We start from the raw sequence: 23,424 nt of genomic DNA on the forward strand, positions 1-23,424 counted from the left end.
ATGACTCTAATATCACCAACTTTATATCGCAAAACTATTGCAAGGAATCAAACATATCATATTCTGTGATCTACAAGTTTTATGTAGGATTTTATGACTAACCATGTGAATGACCAATTCCTGTTAACTCTCTAAATAGATATAAGTGAAGCAAGAGAGTTTAATTCTTTCTACAAAAGATGTGCCCATGCTCAAACAAATATAAGTGAAGCAAAAGAGCATTCAAAAAATGGTTGTTTTCTATGTGAAGAGAAATAGGCAATCCAAACTTCAAATGATATAACTAAAGCACATGAAGCATTCTATAAAGCCATACTCAAAAGATATAAGTGAAGTGCAGAAAGCATTCTATAAATCAACCAAGGACTATCTCATACCAGCATGGTGCATTATTAAAATAAAAATAAAAAGCACACAACGCTCGAAGATTTACGTATATCATGTGACGAATAAAAATATAGCTCCAAGTGAAATTACCGATGATCGTTAGAAGAAAGAGGGGATGCCTTGGGGCTGAGGGTTTGTATCAGTAGCTCTGTGTTTAATCTCTCTCTCTCTCTCTCTCTCTCTCTCTCTTTCGTGTTCTTGAGATGTCACAATCTTGATGTATCGCGGGCTTTGTTAATATAGTCAGATCATATGGCGTTTTCCCCTCTCTATCTTCTTGTGATGAATTGAGTTTTTCCCTTTGAGATTTCGTGGTTATCGGATTGAATACTTTTATGGATTTGAGAACACTTGATATATGTCTTGCAATTGAATACTCGTGGTGACAATTGGGTATCGTATTGATTCAGTTGATATATGTTTTGGCACTCAACTCACGGAATCTCGAGGTGACATTGAGGTAATCTATGCCTAGGGGTTGATGCACGTTCTTGTCTTAGTTTCTCCAGTAGAAATCTTGGGGGTACTCTTTGAAGTTCTTTGTGTTGGGTTGAATATTATGAATCTGAATTTTGCTTTGGTGTTATTTTAGTATGAAATCTTTCTTAGATCGATCGGAAAGAATAGCTTCATGTTATTTTAGTACAAACTCTAGGATAGATTGATCGGAAAGAATAGCTTTGAGGTGGTTTCGTACCCTACAAACAATTTCGTCTTATGTTCTCCACTAGATAGGAACTTTGGAGTGATTCTTCGTTGCATGTTGAGGGACGGTTATATGATCCAATTATATTAGCACTATTGAGAGGTATCACTAGTGAAAGTACGGACCCTAGGCCTCATTTTTAAGCATTGAAATACCGTTTTGTACCCGTTTACTATTTGCTACCTTGCTGTTTTTATTTATTCAGATTATAAAAATATATTTCTACCATCAATACTACACTTTTATCACCATCTCTTCGCCGAACTAGTGCACCTATACAATTTGCCATTGTATTAGCTGTGTTGGGGACACAAGAGATTTCTTGTATTTGGTTGCAGGGTTATTTGAGAGAGACCATCTTAATCCTACACCTCCCACAGATTGATAAACCTTTGGTCATCCACTTGAGGGAAAATTGCTACTGTCCTACAAAACTTTGCGCTTGGAGGCCCAACTTGTGTCTACAAGAATAAAGTTGCATAGTAGACATCAAGCTCTTTTCTGGCGCCGTTGCCGGGGAGGTGAGTGCATGTCGGTATCTCTTTAGATCTTGCAATTGAATATTTTTGTTTCTTGTTTTATCACCAGTTTGGTTTATAAAAAGAAATCTACAAAAAAATGGAATTGAGGTTGCATCATATTGTTGATCATCTTTATAATATCTTTCTTGAAAATGATGGTTCAGAAAATTGTGCTCAATTGTTAGAAGAAGAACTCAATAAAATGTTTGGCAAAAAATATTTGAATGATGAGCATGATTGCAATATTGCTAGTATGAATTCTTTGAATATCCATGATGCTAATGATATGCAAAGCCATAAGCTTGGGGATGCTATATTTGATGAATATGATATTTTTAGTCCCCCAAGTTTTGATGAGAAAATTTATTATGATGATTGCACACCTCCTATTTATGATGATTATATTGATGAAAGTGGATTCAGAGAGGTCATGACTTTATTTAATGATGAATCCACTATTTTGGAAGAGGTTGCAATTGATTATGATGACAAAGTTGCTATCTGTGATTATTATGGTGATGACATGTATGCTATATTGAATAATGATAACCATGAAACTTGTCAGCATGATTTTAATTTTCAATCCCATGATAGTTATTTTTTTGAGTTTGCTCCCACTACTATTCATGAGAATAAATTTGCTTATGTGGAGAGTTATAAAATTTCTATGCTTGTGAGTCATGAAAAGAATGCTTTATGTGATGGTTATATTGTTGAATTCATTCACGACGCTACTGAAAATTATTATGAGAGAGGAACATATGCTTTTAGGTATTGCAATAATATCAAGTTTGCTCTCTATGTGTTGAAAGTTTTGAAGTTGCACTTGTTTTGCCTTCCTATGCTAGTTTATTCTTGCTCCCATAAGTTGTTTGCTCACAAGATCCCTATGCATAGGAAGTGGGTTAGACTTAAATGTGCTAGTCATATGCTTCATGATGCTCTCTCCATGTTTCAATTCTTATCTTTTATGTGAGCATCATTGAACTCATCATGCCTAGCTAAAAGGAATTAAAGAAAAGCGCTTGTTGGGAGACAACCCTACTGTTTTTGTGTGTTCACATGACTAAGCTACAGTAGTAATCATGTTTTCTTGCTTTCATTTCAATAAAGTGCCAAGTAAGACCTTTGGGATGGCTTATGGTGGTAGTTAATTTGATCTTGATGTAAAACAGAAACTTTTGCGCTTAGTGTCGGTGGAAACAACACCTAAGGGATCACGTGGATCCCCTCTATGGTTTGGCAGGGAAGAGGGGTGGACAAAGAGCAGATCTAAAGATCAACACGACGGATTTTTACCTAGGTTCGGGCCGCTGAGCAGTGTAAAACCCTAGTCCCGCTTGAGTGTATATTCTGCGTTCTTGACCTTAGGCTCCCTGCTATGCATGCAAGCTGGGCCAAGAGGTTCAAAAGTCTGAATCCTCCTCCAGTACGTCGTGGGCCTCCTTTTATATGTCCAAGGGGTCACCATAGTGGCATACAGGAGGTGTAAAGTAACTATAGTGTCTATGTTTATCATCAACGTCTTAGGAAAATGTGTTGCTTACATGCCCCTTAGCTTTATCGGGGACGGGAATAGAGCCCATCCCGTCCGTCGCCACTTCTCCCTGTCTTGACACGCATCTAGGCTGACGAGGCATGCAATGCCAAGCTAGCTGGCCAGCCGCTGTGCTGGAGCGGTGGCTGGATCTCCACAAAGATCTACATGCCACCACGCAGGTGCTTGCCAGGCTGGCAGGCCAGTCGTCGCACTAGACTGGTGGCAGGGTGGCGGAACCTTGTCGTGGCCTTGTCGTTGCCCCTGGCAAGGTTCTTGCCGGTGCCCCGCAAAGGCCTTCAGCAAGGATCTTGCTAGGAACCTTGCCTTCTGGTCTTCACAAAGATCTGCATGCCATCGCGCATGCACCCCTGGGCCTTGGTCTTAACATTTTTTGATGGTGTCAGAGCTTCCAACCTCAAGGGTGGTGGTTTTGTCAGTGCTTCGCAAGGAGTCCCGGCAAGGATCTTGCCGAGGGTCCAGCTCGTCTTCTGCTCTCTGGTCTCTGGCTTAGCCGCTTCTCTAGTGATCTTGTTTTTATCTGTGATCGCCCTCTTCAGGCCTCGCCGTGTGTGTGCTTATGACTGCTCGTGGACAAGTATGGGGTGCTAAAGGGCCCATACTTTAGTGCGCCGACAGGAGCCCCCGTACTTGGGCCACACACGAGTGCGAAGCATTGTTGGGCCAGGCCCAAACAGTGCGCGGGCATGCATGGCAGCGGTCGACTGATGTAATATTTTCGTCTATCGTGCTCGCAACGGCCCGTGAGGGGTCTATGTTCATGGTCTGGTAATTGTCGTTTCATGCTTCCCACTATGCCCACCTTTTTCGCCACGTACTCCGCATGCATGGCGCAGGGTACGTAGTGGACGCGCGGGATATGGAAAGGCATGCCATGGTAGATACCCATGCGCCTTTGATTGGCGCGGGGAGGGCGGTCGACGACTCCGCTCATTTCCAATGGCCTTAATGAGTCAGACTCGAAGGGGCCCTTCAGAGAAGGTATAGAGCCAGCCCCCAGCCCTTCCTGTTTGTCTATAAAAGGGGGATCGGGAGGAGAAGGAGGGGCATCCCTTCATGTCTTCTCTTCATCTTTGTTCTTCATCCACCATCAATCCGAGAGGGCGTGGCCGCGGCCGCCCCCCTGCGGAGGCAACTAGATCTTCCTCTCGTCAGAGAGCCGTGGCGGTTAAGGAAGAGCCAAGCACCCAAGGTGGAGGTGCTGGACGGGGTCGCGGTCGGCAAGGTGGTCGAGGCAGAAGTGGACGTTGAAGTGGAGCACCTGTGTTGCCGCCGTCTCCTCCCGCTCCGTCAAGTGGCCATGTCGGGGACACGGCGCTGGAGTTTATCTTGCAGCTGCGTGAACCGCCATGCAACTGTGTTCGCCTTCCCGAGCCGTTCACGAGGGTGCTGGAGGTTGACTAGATGCCGGTTTGAGGCTTCATATGAGGGATTGTTGCAATGGCGACATGTGGGTGAACCTAGAGTTCCCCGCCCCTCATGTAATGCTTCTTAATCGCGGTTGGAAAACCTTCGCATGTGCCCACGGCCTGATGAAGGGGCACATCCTCCGCTTCAAATTAGTGGAGGCTGACCTGCTCTCGGCCAAGGTTTTTGGGTGCTCGGGAATCTGGTTAGGGTGCTACGTGGAGAGCTCGACCGACGATGAAAGCTCCTCCTCGAGCGATAGTGACAAGGAGGAGACCGATGGGGAGGACGACGGGGACGGGTCTGATTAGACGTCAGGCGCACTGTTCCCAGGCGACGCCAGCAGCAACATCATTTGCACCTGGTCTTCTCCCCGGCAGAGCGATTTGTCGGGGGGCAGTTCTTGGTGGTGGGTTCTCAAGCCAACTCCTTGAACTTCTCGGGGCTTCTACTTCTGGTGGCTGGCGCTGGAAGGCCGGAGAAGATGAAGAAGGCGGGTGGCGGATCGTCAAGTCGGAGTATGATGGCATCGACGCCTTCGTCTCGTATTGCCGGCCCGCTGCCTCATCTTTCGGCTCCTCCCCTGGCACCATCATCACCATCCCTCTTCTAGATGGCCGCCAGGATGTTCTCTTGGTGTCTTCTGCCGCGCGCACCTCGCTTAGTTTCTCTTTTTGCCCTCCCAGTATCTTGATCCGCTTTCTGAGGAGAGGGACAATAAAGGGATTACGGGCATCTTATCTTTTTTTAGATCTTAAGCCTGCGGGCGCTTGTTGAATTTAAACTCCATAACCCCTTGCTCATGCTTACATTCCATATGAATTATACTTTTTAATCAACGTATTAATGAAGAAAAGGGGGTTTGCTAGGTTCTTTTGTGCGTGAACGAGGCTCACACCAAGGAACGAATCCTTGTTATCTTTTTAAGTAAACAATGTCACCCAGCAACAAGCCTTGCCGTCTTCTCGCTTCATACCACGACTACGCTCATGCCCTTGGCGGAGGTAGGGGCAAAGTAGGATTAGGCCCTTCGTCCCTCCCCCTTCCACTGCAACTAGAACCAAATTCCAGCCCAAAAGGGTTTTTGGGAGCACGGTGGCATGGGATCGAGTGAAGCTCCGTACGTTCGAGTTTCATATGGAAGTACGCAGTGGAAAAAAAGACTTATATGAATCTACTGCCCCTGGCAGCCTTAGCTTGCCGGGGTTGGGTGTCAGCTCGTCTCCTTTCCTCCAAAAAGTTCCGCTGAAGCGCCCGTGCAGCCTGTGAACCAAAGAGGACTGAAAGGGACAAAAAGACACACACTCGACCTCTATGCTAGGGGCTAGTTGCCTCTAAGCACTATCGACCCTATTAGAGAGAAGCTCAACCTAACATGCATGCTAATTCTTAGGGCGTCAGCGCTTCGTTTATTCATTTATTGCTTGGGGTTTGCGCCTGGCTTTGTACAAAGGGTTACATGCCTTGTCGGCAAGGCTTGGACAAAAGGTGGTCTACCGGGGGCCCCGGCAACCGCGCCTGACGTGTAAAACTTACAAATATGTTCGATGTTCCAGGAGTTGCTCACTGGGATACCATCTTTGGTCTCTAGGCGGACTGCGCTAGGCCTGATGACTCGTATTACCCGATAAGGTCCTTCCCACTTTGGCGTCAACTTGTTGGAATTCTTGGCTGACTTAACACGCCGAACAACAAGGTCTCCTTCCTCAAAGCTTCGGGCATGAACCTTGCAGCTATGGTAGCAGCGCAAAGCTTGCTGGTAGCGTGCAGCTCGCACAGGAGCCTGAAGACGGTCTTCCTCAAGGAGTGTAGCGTCATCTTGCCGCAACTGCTCTTGCTCAAGCTCATCATAAGCGACCACTCGGGGTGATCCGTATGTGAGTTCTATGGGGAGAACTTCTTCTGCCCCGTACATGAGGGAGAAGGGCGTCTGGCTGGTGGCTCGATTTGGTATTGTCCTAATTGACCAAAGAACCACCGGCAACTCGTCAATCCAGCGTCTTCTGCACTTGTGTAGCTTGTAAAAAGTCCATGTCCTGAGGCCCCGCAACACTTCAGCATTTTCCCTTTCCGCCCGGCCATTGCTTCATGGGTGTGCAACGGAAGCAAAATAGATTTTGCTGCCGAGGTCTTGGATGTATTGCACGAAGGTGCGGCTTGTGAACTACGTGTCGTTGTTGGTGATGACTCTGTTAGGCACACCAAAACGGCAAACTAGTCCCTTGAAGAACTTGACGGCTTATTGTGCTGTCACCTTTCTCACTGCTTCCACTTCTGGCCAATTTGTGAACTTGTCGCTCGCAACGTACAACTACTCAAAGCCCCCAATAGCACGAGGAAAGGGGCCCAGTATGTCGAGCCCCAGACCAAAAATGGCCAGGAAATAGGGATCGTCTGAAGAGCCTCGGCTGGTTGATGGACTTTATTTGAATGGAACTGACACGCTTCACACTGGGTTACTAGTGCAGTTGCATCCTAGAGAGCGGTGGGCCAAAAGAAACCTTGTCGGAATGCTTTGCTGGCAAGGGCTCTTGATCCTATGTGAGAGCCACATATGCCTCCATGTATCTCTTCCAACAGCTCCAGTCTATCCTCCCGGGGAATGCACTTCAATTTCACGTTGTTCGGTCTTTTCCTGTATAGGACGTCGTCCACAAACTGGTACATGCCAGACCGACAGGCTACTTTCACCGCTTCTTCTTGTTCCTCAGGGAGTTCCCCTGTTTGGAGGAACTAAACGGTGTGTTGTGCCCATGCCAGAGCCTAAGGCTCGATGGCAAGGACTAGAGGCATGTCTTCTGCCATGGGAGCAGTAGTCTCTACGGCAAGGTCTTGAGGCCCTGCCAAAGCCTGTCGCTCCCCGGCAACATCCTTGCCGGCAGCTCTTGGGAGCTCAGCAGGAAGTACTTGTTGGGGCCTGATTTTCTTTGCTTATTCTGCCCTGTCGATGGTTCAACGGATGGCTGAGTCAAATTAAGCACAAAGGTCCCTGGTTCCACAGGTAGCTTGAGGGCAGCACATTTTGATAGGTCGTCAGCAATGTTGTTCTCTGCTCGAGGAACATGCTCTGCTTGTAGACCGTCAAAATGCTCTTCCAACTTCCTCACTTCATCTACATAAGCTTCCATCAACGGGCTCTGATAATCCTCGTTCATTTGCTTCACTACGAGATGCGAATCCCCACGGACGATCAATATTCTGATCCCAAGGTCTGCCGTGATCATGAGACCGATAAGCAGCCCCTCACACTCCGCAGTGTTGTTCGTCAACCTCTCTCGGGGAAAGTGCATTTGGACTACATACTTGAGGTGCTCTCTGGTGCGCGATGAGAAACACACCAGCACCGGCGCCTTGCAGCAAGAAAGCCCCATCAAAGTACATAATCCAGTCGTGGCTTGTTTCCTTGCTGGGGAGAGTAGTCTGTTGAATTTCTTCGTCAGGCGTTGAGGTCCATTCTGCAATGAACTCTGCCAAGACCCTGCTCTAGATTGTTGAAGTGCTTTCAAACCTGAGACCAAAGCTTGACAGTTCCAACGCCCATTCCACAATCCTTTCGGTTGCATCTGGGTTATGCAAGATCCGTTGCAACAGGAAGCGAGTGATGACGGTGATCTCATGTGCTTGAAAGCAATGATGCAGCTTCCTCAAGGCCATAAGGAGGCCAAAGAGCAACTTCTGCACACCAGAGTTTCTTGATCTTCCCCCATGCAAGAGGGAGCTGGCAAAGTAAACAGGGTGCTGCATCATCTTCTTCCTCTGTATCACTTTGTTTGCTTGAGCAGATCCTGCCATGCCAGCACCAGACTCTATCGGGGCTCCTACTTTGCCAGTGCCAGACTCTGCCGAGGGTCCTGCCTTGCCGGCACTAGACCCTGCCGAGGGGAGCTCTAGCTCGTCATCCAACATTCTTGCCACTGTTACCGCCTCTTCGTCAACTTCCCTCCACGCCACTAGTGCGGCACTGACCACTTGATTCGTTGCCGCTAGATATAGCAGCAACAACTCTTGCGGTTTAGGCGCAACTAGTATTGGCGTAGAGGAGAGGTACCTCTTCAAATCCTGTAGCGCTGCCTCGGCCTACGAGGTCCATTTCACTGGCCCTGCCTTTTTCAAAATCTTGAAAAAGGGGAGGGCGTGCTCAGCAGATTTGGAGATGAACCTACTCAAAGCAGCAACGCAGCCAGCAAGTCGACGCACATCTTTGACTCACCTTGGTGCCTCAATCTGCTCAATTGCCTTGATCTTGTCGGGGTTCGCCTCGATCCCTCGTTGAGACACAAAGAACCCGAGAAGTTTTGCGGATAGGACACCGAACACACACTTCTCAGGGTTGAGCCTGAGGTTGATCTTGCGCAAATTTGCAAATGTTTCTTCCAAATCTTGCATGAGTGTTGCCATGTGCTTGGTTTTGACCACTATGTCATCCATGTAGGCTTCCATATTTCTATGGAGTTGGGGCTCAAAACCAATCTGAACCGCCCTTGCAAATGTCGAACCATCACTTTTCAACCCGAAAGGCATTCGTATAAAACAATACGTACCACATGGGGTGATAAAAGCGGTCTTCTCTTCATATTCCTTCGTCATAAAAATTTGGTGGTAACCTGAATAGGCGTCAAGGAACGATAGCAGGTCGCACCCGGTAGTGGAGTCCATTATCTGGTCAATGCGCGGCAAAGGGAAAGGATTCTTTGGGCAGGCTTTATTGATATTTGTATAGTCAGTGCATAGCCGCCATTTCCCATTTGCCTTGCGCACCACCACCGGATTGGCCAACCATGTTGGGTGGAGCACTCCTCTCACCAAGCCTGTTGCTTCCAACTTCCTAATCTCCTCGATGATGAACTCTTGCTGCACCAAAGCTTGCTTCCTGACCTTCTGCTTGACGGGCCACACATGAGGACAGACAGCAAGGTGGTGCTCAATCACCTCCCTAGGAACACTGGGGATGCCGGATGCTTGCCATGCAAACACGTCGACATTCTCCCGCAGGAAGGCGATGAGCGCGCTTTCCTATTTACTGTCGAGGGTGGAGCTTATAGTGAAAGCTCTGCTCGTGTCGTCCTCCTTGACGGGCACCTTCTTGGTTTCTGGTGGTGTAGCTTTGGATTTCTTGCTCTTGTCGATGGAGCTTTCTGGCACGTCCTCAACGGAAATTGCAGCACTCCAAGGAGGCGCATTTGTCAGAGTGGGCGCAAGAGGCGTGGCTGGGGCCAGAAGCCTTGTCTGCAACTAAGGTCTTTCTAGTCTTCTTCCCCTCAGGGGTTCTAGTAGCAGGAGCAATTTTCTTGGCGGCAGGTGGTACCACCGCTTCCCGGTAGAGCTGGTCAGCACAGATGAGTGCATCCTTCTTGTCGGAGCCGACAGTGATGATGCTCATGGGGCCGGGCATCTTCAGCGTGTTGTAGGCGTAGTGTGATGCTGCCATAAACTTGGCCAGTGTTGGGCGGCCAAGGATCTCGTTATACAGCAACGGGGTCTTGGCTACATCAAAAACGATCTTCTCTGTTCTGTAGTTCAGCTCACCACCAAATGTGACTGGTAGTGTGATCTTACCGTTGGGCTGGCTTCTCCCTAGATTGATCCCTTGAAACGTTCCCATCTCCTCGAGATCTCCCTTGGGGATTTGCAATCTCTTAATCACCTGGGGCGAGATCAAGTTCAGACCGGCCCCACCATCCACTAGCATTTTTGTCACCTTGAGGTTGCGAATTGTTGGCAAAACTAACAACGGCAAACACCCGACCGCGGTTGTGCGATCAGGGTGATCCTCGGCTCGAAAATGATAGGCGTGTTGGACCATTTCACTGGCCTCTGGGCATCGACTGATGGCTCCATCGCATTAATCTCGCGCGCCCACTATTTGAGTTTGCGGTGAGAAGAATGCAACAAGGCGCCACCATCGATGCACATGGCTTCTATGGCTTTCTGGAACTCATGCTCGCTGGACTCATCGTCCTCTTCATGATCATTGTCTCCCTCTTTCTTATCACGGCCCCGAGCGGGCCTCTCTTGTTGCTTGTCCTTGTCGTGGTGGCCCCTCGCCCCCCGCACTTCTTACCGGAACCCTCGGCACCATCCTGGCCTTTCTCCTTATCCCTTCTCCCATACTCAGCTTTCTACCTCTCCACAAGCTGCTTAACTTGCCGGCAGTTCTGGAGGTCATGGCTCTTGGTGCGATGAATCTTACAGTATTGCTTGTCGGAGCCCTCCGTCTTGTCGGCGGCCGCCAAGGCCTGGCAGGCGGCGCACCCGGCAAACTCCTTGCCGGGGTCGTCAGCCTCAGCCTTCTTGGTGGTGCCGGGGTTTCTGGATTCCTCGACGGCAAGCATGGTCTTGCCCTTGCGCTTCATGTTGCACCGTTGGCCTTTCCTTGCCGGGGCGACGACGTCTTCATCCCGAGAGTCAGTTTCCCCGTTGGCATCTTTGTCGGGGTACTTCCTTCCTTATTTCGCCCAAACACATCTATCGGCCAAAACATAAAGTTCAGCAACAACCCTAACCTTTTTCGTTGCCAGCTCTTCACGCATCTGGCGGTTGCACACGTTCTGATGAAACGTGTTGATGACAGCGGAAGGATGAACGTCTGGGATGTTGTACTTCACATGGCTGAATCTCTATATATACTTGCGCAGGGATTCGCCATCCTTCTAGGGGATGAGGTGCAAATCACTCGCCTAGCCAGGAGCTTGGTGGCCTCTGGTAACGGCGCCAACAAAGTCATGGCACAGATCTGACCATGAGGAGATGGAATCTTCTGGCAGGTGCATCAACCACGACTTGACGTTGGGCTTGAGCACCAATGGGAATTAGTTGGCAAGCACCTTGCCGTACCGAGCCCCGGTTGCTTGCATCGCAATGGTGTACACGCTCAGGAACTCAGACGGATGATTCTTCCCATCGTACTTCTCCGGGACCTCTGGTTTGAATGTGCGGGTAGTGGGCCACTGGAACTGCCGCAGCTCACGGGTGAAAGCTGGATAACCTAACTCGTAAGGCAAGTCATCAGAATCCCCCAGCGCAGGCATGTGTGCAGTGGGCCCTTCATGCCTATTAGATTGATTGCGCGCTTCTCATCATCGCTCAATGGTAGTTCGATCGTACTCTTCAACCCGCTCCCGAAGGACTTGATGTTGGTCACGACGAGCTCGTGGATCGGACAACACCATGGATCCATCATCACGGCCATCGACCCACCGAGCTGGCGACCGTTGCTATCGTGGTGGAGGGGAGTGCACCGTACTTGCGGCGCCTCCCGCTCGTCCACCGCCAACGCGCGCCGGCTCGGTGGACCGACGCAGCGAAGGGCCCACCTCCTGGTATTGATCTTTATTGTCATGGCCAATAAGGCTTTGGATGGAAGCCCTCCATTCTTCTTTCTTCTCTGCAACAAGAGGGAAGTCTAGGAGTAGTTGCGCTCACGCTAATGCTTCTGCTGGAGTAGGTGGCAGCGACAAACGCGAGGAACGGGAGGTGCTCGGACTTCTAACTATGTTAGAAGGAGCGCCATCATGGTTCCGCGGTCATGTGCCGTCTTGGCCAGCATCTTGGCGTGCATGCCGGCCCTGCGCATCACGGCAATGACGCAGAGGGCTCTTCCCGTGGCGGTGCCCGGGGTCACCAGTGTCATGGTGCTGCTCGTTATGCATGACCTGGGAGGACTGCGGCACGGGCGCCGGCGGGGGTGTCTTGGAGGTTGCCGCGCCACCCTCAGGCAGCACAGCTCCGCCCTTGGAGGTCCCCGTGTCGCCCGTAGGCGGCTCAGCTCCATTCTTGGACGTGGCGATGTACGGCTCGTCGTCTCAGGCACGAACGACGCTGCTCACCTGGCTTCAGTTGCCAGAATGTTGTGGATGCCCGCGATCCGAACCTCCACCACCATCCGCGACTATCCTGTCGCACGTCCGTGCTGGCACGGGAGGAACGGCTCCAGACGAACCAATCGCTGTGGTCCCCTTCTTCTTGGGAGCCATGGTGATCAAGGAAACGACGTGCTAACCACTAGATCAGGTTTGCCAAACTCTTCGCCCCTGCCTGGCGCGCCAAAGATGTCGGTGGAAACAACACCTACGAGATCATGTGGATCCCTTCTATGGTTTGATTGGGAAGAGGGGTGGACAAAGACCAGATCTAATGATCAACACGACGGATTTTTACCCAGGTTCGGGCCGCTCAGCAGCGTAAAACCCTAGTCCTGCTTTAGTGTATATTCTGTGTTCTTGAGCTTCGGCTCCCTGCTATGCACGCAAGATGGGCCGAGAGGTTCAAAAGTCTAAATCCTCCTCCAGTACGCCATGGGCCTCCTTTTATATGTCCAAAGGGTCGGCACAGTGGCCTACAGGAGGTGTAAAGTAACTACAGTGTGTTTATCATCGGCGTCTTAGGACAAATGCATTAAATGCGCTACTTATGTTCCCCTTAGCTTTATCAGGGACGGGAATAGAGCCCGTCCCATCCTTCACCGCCTCTCCCCGTCTTGACACGCATCCAGGCTGACGAGGCATGCAATGTCAGGCTGGCTGGCCAGCCGTTGCTCTGGAGCGGTGGCTGGATCTCCACAAAGATCTACATGCCACCACGCAAGTGCTTGCTAGGATGGCAGGCTAGTCGTCACGCTGGACTGGTGGCGGGGTGGCGGAACCTTGCCATGGCCTTGTCGACGCCCCCGGCAAGGTTCTTGCCAGGGCCGCGCAAATGCCTTCGGCAAGGATCTTGCTAGGAACCTCGCCTTCTAGTCTTCATAAAGATCTGCATGCCACCGTGCATGTGGCCCTGGGCCTTGGTCTTAACATTTGTTGATGCTGTCAGAGCTTCCAACCTCAAGGGTGGTGGTTTTGTCAGTGCTCCGCAAGGTGTCCGGGCAAGGACCTTGTCGGGGTCTCGCAAGCCGTCCCAGCAAGGATCTTGCGGGGGTCCAGCTCATCTTTTGCTCTCTGGTCTCTGTCTTGGCCACTTCTCTAGTGATCTTGTTTTTATCTTTGATCTCCCTCTTCAGGCCTCGCCGCTGGTGTGCCTACGACTGCCCGTCCACAAGTATGGGGTGCTCAAGGGCCCAAACTTTAGTGTGCCAACACTTTGGAAAACAATTCTCGTTTTTAACAGAAGAGTCATAAAGTGATGATTCTTTTTGCAGAAGATTAATAGAGAAATTTCCCAGGTTTTCCCATTTTTTTCAGAATTTTTGGACTAATATAAGTATGGTTGGAGTACAGATTACTACAAACTGTTCTGTTTTTTACAAATTCTGTTTTCTATGCATAGTTTGCTTGTTTTCTAGTTTCCATGGCTTATGTTGCTCAATATAAATTGTGGAAATGATATGCTATAGTAGGCATTGTGTGAGAACAATTATTAATCATGTATTTCACAGTACCAAAAGTGAAATGGTTTGCTCTTTATCATACTAACCTATCTCACAAACTTCCGTTAAGTTTTGTGTGATTGAAGTTTTCGAGTTTGGGTGAGACATCGATATGAGGAGAACAAGGAGTGACAATACCCTAAGCTTGGGGATGCCCAAGGCACCCCAAGTTAATATCCAAGGAATATCCAAGAAACTAAGCTTGGGGATGCCCCGGAAGGCATCCCCTCTTCCATCTCCAACATTATCGGTAACCTCACTTGGAACTATGTTTTCATTCGTCACATGATATGTGTTTTGCTTGGAGCATCATTTTAGTTCGTTAGGATTTTCTTTCTGTTATTTAGAATAATGTTTTTCATCTTTTATTTCAGTAAAAGTGGCAATTATAGCCTTTGCCATGCTTATTTTGCAAGTATACATGTTGCTGTTTGAAAACAGAAAGTTTACCGCTGTTGCAAACATTCCCTAGAAAATTCAGAATGTGATAAAATGTTGATTTTTTTTGCAAAATGAGCTCTGATAAATTCTCTACAGTGTTGTAATTTTTAATAATTTTTGGAGTTGAATAAGTATTGATACTCTTGCATTCTTTATAGACTGTACTGTTTTGGCACATTGCTGTTATGTTTGCTTATGTTTGCTTGTTTAATGATTCTATTTGAGGATATGAGTATTAAATATTCAGAGGCATTTAGTATGCAATGTTGAATAATAATTTTAGTGATTTGTAACAGTAGAGAATATTAAGGTTGTTGAATTGGTTTATACTAATTTATCTCACAAGTTCTTGTTGAGTTCTGTGTGGATGAAGCTTTTGAGATTTAGGAAAACCGTGATATGAGAGGAATTAAGGAGACACAAAATCTCAAGCTTGGGGATGCCCAAGGCACCCCAAGATAATATTTCAATAAGTCTCAAGCATCTAAGCTTGGGGATGCCTCGGTAGGCATCCCACCTTTCTTCATCAACAATTATCGGTAGTATCGGTTGAGCCTAAGTTTTTGCTTCTTCACATGAGTTGTGCTATTCTTAGAATGTCATTTTATTTTCATTTTGATTGCTATTTTAATAAAATACTTAGATATGAAAGTTTTTTTTAAATAAAATATCATTGCACTGAAATGGCAACCTTTGCCTGTTGCCTCGGTACTCCGCGGCTGCGGTTGCCCCCTTTGCACCAAAGAGGAAAGGAGGATGTTGCGCGGGCTAGCACCCGCCTGGCGCCCTAGGTCGGCATGGCTTGCGTCACGGGAACCTCGCGAGGTACCCCGCCTTGATCTCTCCGCCTCCTCTCGAGCCAGCATGACGAGGCCGTGTCTGAGGAAGCTCCGTGTCGTCCGCCCCGCGAGGCTTGGCCCCTCGCGAGGGTCTTGAGTTTGTATTGGTGAAGATGGGCCGTGCTGGGCCCCCCTTTGAGCCACGCCGCAGGCCGCAGGCAGGCAAGTCTGGGGACCCCCGTTCCCAGAACACCGACAATTTTGACGAGGGCTCACAATCACAAAAGATTTCCATGATAGTGTATTTGCATGTGAAAGTTCTCTTACTTATACTAATTATTCGTGAATTGCTTGTATGACCAATATTGTGATTGTCAAGCCTCAAAAGGTTTCACTTTCTAAACCCACTGTGAAGCTACCACTGGGCATGATATGATTTCAACTTCATGACATAAACTTTATTCAACAATTTACTCATAGGATATAAGTGAAGCACAAGAGTAAATGACAAGCTACTCCAAAAAGATATAGGTGAATATCATGAGCATAATTTCCTTCTCTCAAATTAATTTAAGTGAAGCAAGAGAGAATTTCTTCAAAAATACTAAAGCACACCATGCTCAAAAAGATATAAGTGAAGCACTAGAGCAATTCCATTGAAAAGGGCTTCGTTGACGGGATGTGAATGCCACTTACCTAGCCTCCCTGACAACTATTTGACTATGAGACGGAGGTCACCATGGAGCCCAAGACGGCGTCATCACCAGAGCTTTGCGCAGGCAAAGACTACTTTTGTCAGGATAGCTGATACTTGTTGTCCCCCTTCAAATTAGCCCGCCATTGTTGGCTCCCTTCCCGCTCAATATTTGGGAAGAGGACCAGGGCCTCTATAAATAGGACCAGCCACCCACAGAGCAAGGGGGTTGGGTGGCAGGAAAAAAGAGGTTCGTTAGAGAGGTTAGAAGCAGAGAGAGAGAGAGAGAGAGAGAGAGAGAAAGGTGGCTGAACTCCTCCCAACAGTTCATCGCCCCAGCCAAGAACAGACTCTCGCGAGGCTGTTCTTCCTTGTATTGTTCATCATCATCAGCCCAAGAGGCAATCCACACACCACACAGTTGAGTACGGTATTACACCACAACGGTGGCCCGAACCAGTATAAACCCTGTGTCTCTTATGCTGTTCTTCCCATAGCTTTGATCCTAGCGTGGCGGAGGGGTGCAGGTAGGTAGGAGGCGAAATCTCCGCGCGCACCCCAGTGTTCGAACCTCAAGGGTCTGCCGGAACCCGAAATCCGACATTTGGCGTGCCAAGTAGGGGTGCGCCGGAATTCGTGTTCCACCGCCCCGTTCTCCTCCGCCCATCGCGCTCATGTCTGACGCACGTCAAGCCCGCGCGGAGCGCCGGGCCGCCCTCGCTTCCCGCGTCACCCAGACAGCCCCTGTCGGTAGGCGTCCTCGCCGTTCGCCGTCACCTGCCGTCAATGCCGCCACCAGCCCGGCGGGGGACGAGCAGCAGGCATCGTCTCAGCATCCATCCGTGCGCCAAGACGGCCGCACCGCAACTCCCTCGCTCGCCCCAGCTGGATCTTCGTCCCGCGTGCTCCGCGCGCCCATGGAGGCTCGGTCTGCACTCATCGCGGCGAACGAGCTCCTGCGCTACCGTCCCGTCGATGATGTCTACGAAGAATGGCTCGGCCGCATCGCCGAGCTTGTCCGCACCGCAGGGGGTTCTTCCGCGCCGTCTGTTCCGCTGCACCGCACCCCGCCCCGCGCGGGCGACGAGGCTCTGGCGGTGCCCCAGTCGCTTCCTCCTCAAGAAGACGCCCTGGCACCAAGGCGCGTGGCCCCTGGGCGGAACCCGCTCCGTCAGGTGCCAGCGCGGCAAGAACAGAGCTGCCAAGAAGTCCCTCGCCCGCCAGAAGCTGCCCGGGCACTCCCTGCTCCAGCACGTCGCGACCATCCTCCTGCTCCGGCGCGTGGGGACATGCAAGACTAGGATCTCCATCACCCAAGGCCTCCCGTGGCCACAGCGGGCTGCCGCGCCTACACCACCGAGCTGCGTAGCGTCGCGTGGCCAGGCAAGTTGAAGTCGGACCTGCCTCCTCGCTACGACGGCACGGCCGACCCTGCGGAGTTCCTCCAGCTCTACGAGCTGGGCATCGAAGCTGCCAACGGAGACGAGAAGGTCATGGCGAACTGGTTTCCCATGGCGTTCAAGGATGGGGCCCGCACCTGGCTCCTGAACCTGGCTCTAGGCACAATCTCCTCCTGGGAAGAGATGCGCACCCGCTTCATCGCCAACTTCCAAGGTACTCGCGACCGGCCACCCGCCATGAGCGACATGCACCGCATCAAGCAACAACCCGGGGAGACCCTGCAGAAGTACATCCAACGCTTCAACAACGCATGCCTCAAGATTCCCAAGGTGACTGAGGAGGCTATCATCTCAGCCTTCTGCGATGGCGTGCGCGACGTCAAGATGAAGGACGAGCTGGCGATGCATGAAGACCTGTGCACTTCTTTGGAGCTGTTCAACTTGGCGAACAAGTGCGCCAGGGCTAAGGAAGGGCGTCTCTCCCTCCTCGAGCTGCCTGCCGCAGACCCGGAAGAGAAGAAGCTCAAGGCCAAGGAAGTAAAGCGCAAGGGGGCTGCCATGCTCGCGGCAGAACTAGACACGAAGCGGGGCAGAGATCAGCCCGAACCTCCCAAGGGCAGCCGGTACTGCGTGTACCACGACCTCCACACCCACAACACCAGCGAATGCCAAGAACTCCGAGCCGTGCGTGAAGGAAGGATCGGCCGTCGCCCTAACCGTGGTGACCGGGGATACGGCCGAGGAGGAGGAAGGAACGCAGGACGCTGGGAAGACCGTGGCCTGAGCCAGGGTGGCGCGACCAACCTCGCGAGGATCGCTGGTAAGGCCCACCTCGTGAGGGAGGCTGGAGGGATCATCCTCGCGAGGATCGCCCGCAAGGCACCGCAGGCCTCCCACCGCTGCCGCCGCAGCCAAGGAGAAACGAGGACTGCCACTAGGACGAGGAGGCTGGGGGCTTCCAGGAGCCACGCGCGATCGCCTGCATCCTGGGCGGAGCTCAAGCCCCAGCCTCTCAGCGCATCTTCAAGCAGTTCGCCCGTGAAGTGAACGCAGTCCTCCCCAGGCTCGAAGCCACGCGCCCTCTCAGGTGGTCGGCGTGCGCTATCACATTCAGCTTAGCAAATCAACTCAAGTGTGCGGTTACGGCCGGAGTCCTCCCGATGCTTTGTTCCCCAATCATCAGCAACGTGGTGGTCACCAAGACCCTCATAGATGGCGGGGCAGGGCTCAACGTCCTATCCGTAGAGACATTCAACAACCTCCAAGTGCCCTACAGCCAGCTTCAGCCAACCAAGCCCTTCTCCGGTATCACAGACGGCTCCACGATCCCGATTGGGCAGGTCCGCCTCCCTGTCACCTTCAGGGCACGCGACAACTACCGCACCGAGCTCATCGACTTCGACGTCGCTCACATCCGCCTGCCGTACAACGCCATCCTCGGGTACCCGGCACTGGCCAAGTTCATGGCCGTGACTCACCACGGCTACAACGTCCTCAAGATGCCAGGAAGCGGCGGAGTCATCACGGTGCCCTGTGAAGAGAAGGACGCGGTGTGTTCCCTGGAGCGAGCCTTTCAGGCTGCATCACTGGAAGACCCGGATCGCGGAAGCAGGAGGCTCCCCGAGGCCGCCCCCAAGAAGAAGAAGACAACGTCCGGCCTGGCCCCTCAGGAGGCAGGCCCCTCTGGGCCTGTGCCTGCCCAGGGGGAACCTCCTTCCATCGCATAGGAAAGCGCGCCCGGCGCCCTCCTCAGGCAGGGCTCAGGGGCTCTCCCCTGGAGGGCCACTGACCTAGCCAGGGTCACGAGGGAGCCGCTTGGGCACCACATGGAGGCGTGTTTCGAAGCACGTTTCCCTCAAGAAGGAGCAAGGCAAGGAGATCCAGACCCACAGGAGTTCGTCAGCGAGGCCATTCAGGAGCTACAGGAGTCCAGACTCATGAGAGGCGCCCGCCGCCTACCAGCAGTGGCTCCGCATCCAGGCGAGGATGGCGGGCTGCGCGTCTGCATCGACGTACCAGGGCTCAACCGAGTCGCCTCCCTGGGGCGCCTCTGGCCCTCACGAGTGGGGCGCTGCGGAGGTCCACCCCATAGCTATGTTCGGATGCCTTACGGCTTGCTGAGCGCGGCTGACACACACCAGCGCCTCATGAGGGGCATCACGGACGCACAAGAGGCCAGGTGCTCCGCAGCCCTGCCAGAGATGGAGATGGCCCGCGAGGAACCACCCGCGCCTCCAGAGCCTCCCGAGGCCCCTGGGCCTGGGGGGCTCATGAGGATCGGCTTCCGCAGCCCACCGGGCCGGCTACACCAACACCCCTTCGTCTTCAGCGTCATCAGGTGACATCTTTCAAGTTTCACTTCCGGCTGGGAGCGCCCCAGGGCTGTATTATTCCCAGGCCGCGTGGGTCCGTCCCTGCGGCGTGTACCCCTTTTATTTCGCGTCGTTATCTTACCTTGTTGGGGGCGCCCCTCGGGCTGCATGATCCCCAAGCCGCTCGGGCCAGGCCCAGCAGCATGTACCCCATTTGCGTTCATTTCCGGTTATGCGTTAGAACCGCCAGGCTTGATTATTTGATGCCGGTCCGCGGCGCCTCTTCTTCTCCATGCTGACCACTTGCACGTTAAAGGGGGGGGGGTACCTGAGCATCGCGACTCAGGGCTCTTACTGGCTCTCCAGCCCTCACCCTCTGGCCTTGACCACGGCATCGCGACCTGGCATACCAACGACGGATGAGACCAGCTCGAGGGCCGGGACCCGAGGACGTAGAGTGCAGGCATCTAACCGAACTTGCAGGGACACAACACAAGATAAGGCCCAGTGCCAGGCGCAACTCCCTTAGAGGTAGGGCCTCGTGAGTCCCGTACTGGCTCACGGGTGCCCAGAAACACCTCGCCAGGCCCTACCGTGCCAGCCACGTGTCAGGGCGGGGCTGTACACGCCCCGGGGGCTCCTCCCGGAGGGGGGCCCCCTCCCACGTACCAGTGGAAGCACCATGATCCACGCTGGCTGACGACACTGCCGAGGAGCGGCTATGCCCGTACACATACGGAAGCGCTATGCTCCGCGCTGGTGATAAACAACTGAGGGTGGCCTCCGGGCCGCATCAACCTCAGGGAGCCCAGAGCTCAGTGTCTAGCCTCATCGCAACGCCTCCCCTCGGGAGTGCCGCGCGAGGGGGTTGGGCACGGGGGCTACACCTGGGTCACGCCCAGACGCACACCGCCCGGCCAGGTCCCCACGAGCCTGGTTCGTCGCGCGCCTCTCCCCGAGCGGAGCCGAGGTATGAAGGCCGTTTGAGCGTCAAGGGGGACTCCTGAGCATCGCGACTCAGGAGCCTAACTAGTCATGTAGCCCCTCACTCCTTGGTCTCGTCCTAATTTCCGGTCGGGGCTATTGCTGGGTGAGCTACGCGCGGGGCCGGGCTCTGTAGACGTAGAACGGTGGATCCACCCACATCATACCTCCCTACTTGTTGTTCGTGCGCCAAGGGGGACTCCTGAGCATCGCGACTCAGGAGCCTAACTTGTCACGTAGCCCCTCACTCCTTGGTCCCGTCCTGGTTTCCGGTCGGGGCTATTGCTAGGTGAGGTACGCGCGGGGCCGGGCCCTGCCGGCGTAGAATATAAGCAAGTAGGAAGGAAAAGCACAAATTTCAAAGGAATTCGATAGCAAATATTACAGTCCACACTGTTATCCCAATATCAAACGCAAGTTTAAACGCCTCCCCGAGGCATGATACATGTGCAGGAATTAAAAGCAGGACAGGAGCCACGATGGAGTCACTTGGCGGCGGGGGAGCAGCGCGGAGTGGGTTCGCCTCACGGAATAGAGGGGTCGGCAGCGCCTTGCTCCGGCTTGGTGCTGAAGGCCCGGAACTTCCCCAGCAGAGCCTCTGCGCGACCCTTCATGGCCTCGGCAGCAGCCGCGGCACGCTCGCCACTCCCAGGCTCCAGCAGGCTGTCGAGGTCGAAACCAGGATCGCGAAGGTGGATGTGGGTGAGGACCCGCGTCAGCGCTGCAGAAGACAGAACACGTGCCTCGGCCTCGGCCGTGGGGCCAAGGCCAAGGGCGACATCTTCAAGAGCGTGGACCAAGAAGGGAAGCAGCTTGGCGGGGCCGTCCTCGGCGCCGGCCAGCGGGCTCTCCAGGCCGCTGTCGTAAAGCGTCCTCAGCGAGGAGCGAGCCTTCGCCTCCAGCTCCGTGAAGGCCACGCGGTCTTCGGCAAGGACCAGGGCCCAGCTCGGCCTTCCTCGCCCCCAATTCCTGCTCCAGCGCGCCTAGGCGGTCGCGGCGTTTCTTGAGCTTGGCCTCCCAGCTCTCGACGGCCGCCTCGCGAGCCTTCACGCCTTCTTCCTGCTCTTGGCGAAGACGGACCTCTTTCGCGAGCTGATCCCGCAGGCCCTGCAGCTCGTCCTCCAGTGCCTTGCAGCGACCATGGACATCGACACCTCTCCCAGGGCTGCATCGCGAGCAGCCTTCGCCTCAAGGACAGCCTGCTTCTCCTCGTCGCATGCCGTTGAGGCCTGGACCAGCGCCGCCCGAATCGAAGCGTCGGAGCGAACCCATCCAGAAGCCAGCTCCAAACGCCCGGCCACCAAGCGGGGGTCGGCGCCAAGAAGATCCTGCCGCAGTCGGCCCAGCTCAGTAATAGCACGATCCAGAACGGTAGAAGGAGTCGGAGAGACAGTGGCCGGTGGAGTAGTAGAAGGCGGCAGTGCAGCCGCAGCATCCTGAGGCGGAGTCTGCCGCGCCCCGACAGCTGTAGTGGCAGCGGCAGGCAAGAGCACCTCGGGAGCCACTTGGGCCGTGGGGGCTGAGCTCGCCCCAGCCGACTCAGCCAAACCTCGCGAGGACGACCGGGCAGGAGAAGCCTCTGCGTCGCGGTCACCTTCCTTCGCGGGCAGACGCGCCACCACGGATGGAACCTCGGGAGCCCCCTTCGGCTTCTTTGCTACGGGCGCCAACCTATCCAAAGATGCGGACGTCAAGCCTCGGAAGCAGAGCAATAGATAAAGACAAGAATCGAATGCTTACGGGTCGTCGCCAGTGAGCTCAAGCGGCCTCCGGCCAAATTTGAAGCCTGAAAGCCGGCTGGAAGGGTCAACCTCGGGAAGCTTGGAGGCGGAAGGTGCGTCTGCGGTTTGCCCCGGGGCCTGGGGAGACTCGCGGGAGATCAGCCCGGTCCTGTCCTTCTTCGGGATCGGGGGCGAGATCTCGCCGTCCTGCTCGTCGTCGTCTTCGTCGCCATCCTCGTCGTCATCGTTCGGAGAGAGGCGGAGAACATGGGACCTGCGCCGGGGGAGGGGAGCCCTTGACTCTCTGTCAGTCACCTCGGAGTCAGGCCCTTTTCCGCGCTCCCCTCCTTCTTCCTCTTTGCTAGAGTCGCCGGAGGGCACGTCCACTGGTCCCTCGGGAACCTCCAGGGGCACGGGCCCTTCCCCGTTGAAGACGGGCATGGACTTCACTACCAGCTCCCAGTCGTCGCGGAGGAACAAGGGCATAGGGGCGCCCTCCAACCTCGCCACATTGCCCCCGACCAGAGATTGGAGAACCGCAGCCAGGTCTTCGTCGGCCCAGGCTGTGGGGCTCGGACGGGGCCTCCACATTGGAAGCGAGTACTGCCGAAGCGGAGCCAGCCGGTGCTCCAGGAACTCCCTCAGCACCGACGCGCCGGTCAGCTTCGCCGCCGCCATGTCGGTCGGCCTCAGATCCGCGTCCATCCTCTCCAACACCATCTTCGCGCGGGCATCCATGAGCTCCGCCCGACCCCAGTCGCTGGAGCTCGTGGGCTGCTCCGTGGGCAAGATCAGCCGAGGGTGGATGCGCTCAGCATCCACCAAGACCCACTTGCTCCTGAAGCCCTCAATCCTCTTCCCAGAGTTCGAGATGGCAATGGCGCCGCCAGACGCGACGAAGCTCGCGCACGCGGAAGCAGTCCCCCGAGAGGTCCGGAGGTAGAAGTAGTGGCGCGGCAGGGCCACTGAGGGCTGCACCCCAACATGTGCTTTGCAATAATAAGCAAAGATTGCCAGGAGGAGGACGGAGTTGGGATGAAGATGCAGAGCCTGTAGCTTGTAATGGCGGAGGACAGAGAAGAAGAACTCGGAGAAGGGAGGCACCAGGCCAGCAACAATGGCACTTACGAAGAGCGGATAGAAGGTGCTCCTT

This window comes from Triticum dicoccoides, chromosome 5A, assembly GCF_002162155.2.
Source record: "Triticum dicoccoides isolate Atlit2015 ecotype Zavitan chromosome 5A, WEW_v2.0, whole genome shotgun sequence".
NCBI lineage: Eukaryota > Viridiplantae > Streptophyta > Magnoliopsida > Poales > Poaceae > Triticum > Triticum dicoccoides.